Source organism: Mus pahari, chromosome 10, assembly GCF_900095145.1.
Source record: "Mus pahari chromosome 10, PAHARI_EIJ_v1.1, whole genome shotgun sequence".
Classification (NCBI taxonomy): domain Eukaryota; kingdom Metazoa; phylum Chordata; class Mammalia; order Rodentia; family Muridae; genus Mus; species Mus pahari.
Genome location: NC_034599.1, coordinates 92,232,032 through 92,238,031, shown reverse-complemented (window position 1 = coordinate 92,238,031; position 6,000 = coordinate 92,232,032).

The window sequence follows — 6,000 nt, the reverse complement described above, 5'->3', positions numbered from 1 at the left end:
TTGGAAACCCAAGTCCTGGAGGCTCCGCCCCAGGAGTGTCGGGCTGGCCAATAGACTTGGCTGTAGTTGGGAAATACAGTTTTTGACCTATAGGAGGCAGAACTGGTTGCATAGTTTGTCTCACCCGGAATAGAATTTCAAGATGGCTCAAGATTAGAACTTCTACGGTTTCGGGCATTCTAAAAATCACTGAGAAACTTGCTGCCATCCCACCAAACCACACTCCGTTAAATGCCACATGAAATTGCTTTAGCGCAGTTTAGAGAATGGGTTACTAACTAGGTAGCCGGGGCGGGTGTGAGATGTGAAGTACTCACACCTGAAATCATCTTTGTCCCACCCATAAATTCCTGGTTCTGGAGGCTGAGGTAAAGGAAATCTGAGGCAAAGATGAGCTGCTGAGTGACTGTATGGGCACAAACCAAACCAAACCTAAACATGCCTGGTCCAGAGAGGGTTCAACAGAACTCTCATTGCCTAGCCTGATGAACTGAGTTTGATCTCAGTCTTACATGGTGACACTCTGTGGCACACGCGTTCACATAAGTAAACATAATAAAAAATTAAAAAGAAAAATCAAAAGTAAAAATGCCCTGGGGTGGGGTAGAAGAAAGGGTCTTTTGTATGCTATGCACTCTGGACTTCTTATCTGGAAGACTGTGACTTTGAACTTTGTTTTGTTTTGTTTTGTTTTTTGGTTTTTCGAGACAGGGAGTTTAAAAAAAAAAAGATTTACTGTATGTACCTATCTTCTTTCTCGGCCCAAAGATTTATTTATTTATTATATGTAAGTACACTGTAGCTGTCTTCAATCACCCCAGGGCATCAGATCTCACTACGGGTGGTTGTGAGCCACCATGGGACTTGAACTCAGGACCTCTGGAAGTGCTGTCAGTGCTCTTAACCGCTGAGCCATCTCTCCAGCCTGACTTTGAACTTTTAACCTTCTGCCTTGGACTCCCAAGTACTGAGATTATAGCCGTGCACCACAAGTGGATTTATGCCATGCCCGGTGTTAAATACAGCCAAGGGGTTTCTTGTATCGCTTGCTTGCACTGCTCCTGGAGGCCAGAAGAGGGCACTAGATCCCCTGCAACTGGAGCTACAGAGAGTTGTGAGCCTAGGTGAGGGTGTTGGAAATCAAACCTGAGTCTGCTGGAATATCAACAACACTCTTCGTGGCTGAGGCGTCTCTCCAGCTCCCCTCCTCCCCTTTTAAAAAACTGTATTACTATTTGTGTGTGTATGAATTCATATGTGAATGTTTTTCCCACATCCTTTCTACCCCCTTTTCTCTCTTGTCTTTCTCAAATTTATGACCTCTTCTTTAATATGTATCTTTATATATATAAATGCAGTCTGCTGATTCTCTTTAGTGTTGCTTCTGTGCTCATTTGTTTAGGGCTGATCCCTCCCGTTTAGATAAACTACCTATGGGCCTTATACCTGAAGACTGATTCTCTCTCAGCAGCTAGTTACTGCCTACAGTTCTTCATCCCTTTTATCCCTCATCCACATTGGCATGGCAACTGGTGTTTTCACTGTGCAGGCCTTCTTTAGGTGACCGTTTTTTTTGTTTGTTTGTTTTGTTTTTTGAGATTTCATGGATGTAGCGTTCTTGTCATATATAGAAGACACTATCTCGTAGCAGGTGACCTGGTTGCTTTATTTATTTATTTATTTATTTATTTATTTATTTATTTATTTATTTATGGCTAGGTAGTGTTTCACCATGTATTACTCATTGTATAGATCATTCTGGCTGCTCAGCATACACAGAGCCACGGCAGCCACTGAGATCCGTTTACCTCTGAATCCCGAGTGCTGGGATTCAAGGGGTGCACCACCACACCCACCTGGCTCTTAGAATCTTTCTGTACCCTCTTCCACGGTGTGCCCTGAGCTTTCGTTGTTGGAGTTGTACTGTGTATCTCTGCTGCAAGGTGCTTCTTTGATAAGGGGTGAGAGCGACATTCATCTGTGGGTAAAGGGTCCATATGTGGAGTGCAGCCAGAAGTTGTACTGCTAGGGGACGGTGGCTGTCCTCTAGGTTGTCTTCTTGGGTCCATTAGCCATGGTCAGTTTTCAAGGTTCACAGTACTGGGTGTGAGGTTCCCCACATTGACCAGGTTTGAAGTGCAATCAGACAGCTGTTGATTGCTCCCAAGATACAAATGCCATTATTATACCCGCTGGGGCCACCTTGCCATGTCGGTCTTTGTTAGGGCTCATAGGCTCTACAGCTGCTTAGAACTACTGATTGTTTTTCTCCGTTGGGAGCTTATACAGCAATTTTGGATGCCTTGAAAGTCAGCTCTTAAGGAGACAGCTTCCAGGTTAGCTCCAGCTTGACTCCTGTGTCTAAAGTGTGTGGATTTTTTTTTTTTTTTTAAGCAATCATGTCTCACCTTCAGGTTCTGGAAGGTAACCCAGGGCAGAAGCAATAGCTTATGTTATTTTGAAGAGTTTCCTCCTCATCAACAATGTGTAGGTATTCTGAGCTAATTCAATTAACTTCTGCTCTTCGGGATTTAGGATATTCTGATCAATACGTGCAATTCGTACCCAAAGAACTGTAAATTCTCAGCCAACTATAGCCGCTCACACCTATCATCCCAACAGGTGGGAGGCTGTTGGCAGAAAATTTCTTAGACCCTTATTAGGCTGTCAACTCTAAGGCCAGTGTAAGCTAAGAAAAGTCTGTAAATATTGGTTGGCTTTGTCTGTGGTTAGAGGAAATTTAGTTTTTAATGTAGTTTAGGCCATAAGTTTAAATTCCACAGTTTCCTGAATGCCTGGACCCTGTGGGGTCTAGGCATCTTTAGAGGCAATTGACATGGTGGTAGTTAGATCCCTGGAAGAACTGTTGGGGAAAGGCAGGACAAAGAGAACTGAACAGAGAAATGATGGAGGGCGGGTAGTGAGGTCATGGCTCTAAGAGAAAGGATTGCCTCTAAACCAGCGCAATTCCTAACTGTGTTCTAAATATTTACCCTTATACTCACAGATAGAAACCGGGACACTCATCAAAGAAACATCTCTTGGCAACAGATGGAGATTGTTACAGAAAAACAACACCACACAAGAAGCAGAGAAGGAGTGATCCTGATGTGCCCACACAACTGATACATCTACAACCCACCCAGCTCCTGTGCCTACAGCTCCGGGAACCCAGCAGGAGATGGAAAGATTGTAACAGTCAGAGGACCAGGAAACCCCCTGGGAGAACCAGTCTCTGTGAGAATCGGTCTCCTAGCAATCATCCGAAAAGCCGCAGCTGTGACAACTCCACAATGTGGCTGCCTAAACAAGACCGGATGAAGCACGCTGCCAATGGGTATGCTAACATGGAATGGGGGAATGTCATGAGGTCTTCCATCCTTAGGCAAAAGTTATGGCAACTAAGGAATGCCGGGAGTGGGAGAAAGTCGTCTCTGTGGATGAGCCCCCTAACTAGTTATCCAATACCAAGTGAAGTCATATGTATACAAGTAACACTAAAAAGACTGAGCACATTGTGTTTATATATTTAGTTGCATAAATATGGAGCTTGTGGAGGGGAAATGATATGATCAAAATGTATTGTATGAAAAAAGTATAAAAAAATAAATTGACAAAAAAAAAATAAAAAAAAGAAAAAAAAAAGAAAAAAAATAAATTGACATATACTTCACTTGAATAATAATTGGAACAGAGTAACCATAGAGCCCTGAGAACAATTCCTGGAGAGCAGCTATGAAGGTTTAGTTGTTAATTCTCCCATCCATCAAAGAGGACAGGGATACGGACATTGCATCCCAGCATCCCTGTTGTATCAGTCCTGGAACTGGACCACTCGTGAAGTTTGAATACTAGAAGCATGTCCTGAGTGTCAGACAGTATGCATTCTCTACAGCTTGGCTCTGACTTGTGTTTAGATCTTTGGAGACCAGGAAGGGGTAAACATACAGAGGGAGCAGAAAACTTATCTCCTTTTAAGCCCAAATTTTTTGTTCAGAAAGAAACCAGTAGATAAAGCACTGATGACGTAGGCTCATCTTTTTCCTGTCAGGTGTTACAGAGACTAAGGAGGAATTCAAAGATTCAATAGAAAAATGACTCTTTTTTTTAAAATGATATTTTCTGTGGATTAAGTCAACCTCATAGGTGCTAGGAGAACACTTTTTACTACTGGTTTATATACCAAGCCCAATGACTCATTTTTAAAACTGAAACTTTGAGAAAATATTATATTAATTTAATTAATTATACCTGAATTCAATGGGATCTAACAGATACATATCCTATGATTAAACATACCAACTTGAAGGTATAAGTTGTCAAAGGCAATAAAAATACCCAAATGAGCACCTCATTCACTACCAATAAATGGCTGTGCATATTGGGAGCAGGTGTCTCACCTGCAGCAATGAACAGTATGGGAAATAACACTTGGACTGAAGTGAGAGGCACAGAGGTTACTTCACAATGATAATCCCAGCTAAAGCCACACACAGGTGTAGATGTAACTGAGACATTTCCAGACATAAACTTAAGACTGATCATACCACAGAGGTCACAGAGGAAAGAATCCTTAAAAAGTACTGTGGGCTCCAGGCGATATGTAATGCCTGGTTATAATAAAAATACTCGTGAAGCTAATGCAGGAGGATTGTAAGTTTAAAGAAAGCCTAGGATAGGGAAACCCCGCCAAAACAAAAAACAAAACAAAACAAAACAAAACAAAAAAACAAAAGAAAAACAGAAAAGAAAAAGAAAATTGTACTACAGCAAGAAGCCACCGAGGACGGACAGGATGGCAGAATGGGGAGCAAGGATGGAGAACTGGAGAGGAACTGGTAATGCGAGTCCAGATTTAAGTAATAAATATTAATGATCAACAGGGGGATAAAAAGGCTAGAATCTTGTTGATTTTTAGCTTTAGCAGTAACGATTTATTTCATTATAAAAAAACATAGCAAACCTGTGGAAAATAGACATTTAGACATTAGGGGTGCTGTGCTTAAAACCCAAACAGCAAACAAATAAAGAAAAAAACCAACCCCGTACAATACATGGCCCCTCCATACAAAACCCCTACAGGATGGAAAAGCCTTGTATGGAATTACAAAACATTCCTTTGGAATAGCAGGAATGTAAAGAACCTGAGTCCTGCCACTGAAAGTCACTACAGGAAAAAACACAACACAGGTTCTGCAGAGATGGCTCAGCAGTTAAGAGCACTGGCTGTTTTTCCAGAGGACCTCTGTTCAATTTCCACCACATACATGGTAGCTTACAACCATCCGTAGTTTTTAGGGGATCACCTGCAGCAATGAACAGTATGGGAAATAACACTTGGACTGAAGTGAGAGGCACAGAGGTTACTTCACAATGATAAGCCCAGCTAAAGCCGCGCACAGGTGTAGATGTAACTGAGACATTTCCAGACATAAACTTAAGACTGATCATACCACAGAGGTCACAGAGAAAAGAATCCTTAAAAAGTACTGTGGGCTCCAGGAGATATGTAATGCCTGGTTATAATAAAAATACTCGTGAAGCCACTTTCTTCTGGCCTCCACGGACACTGCACACATGTGATGTATAAACATCACAGAAAATAAAAATAAAACCTAGGGCTGGAGAGATGGCTCAGAGATTAAGAGCACTGGCTGCTCTTCCAGAGGACCTGGGTTTAATTCCCAGCACCCACATGGTGGCTCACAGCTATCTGTAATGGGATCCGATGCCCTCTTCTGGTGTGTCTGAAGACAGCAATGGTGTACATATACATGAAATAAGTAAATACATCTTAAAAAAACTAAAACAAAACAAAATACCCAGAAAAAAGGACATCACAGAAAGCCATGCACATAGAAAATGCTTGTAAAATTTAACATTTCAAGCCTGCTTAAATGTTTAAACTGCTTCTTCACTCATTTTCTCCTCCCCCAATCTGCTTCCTACTGTCCAAAAGACCATGTAAAATTTACAAAGGCCTGAAGCCCCAACCCTGCT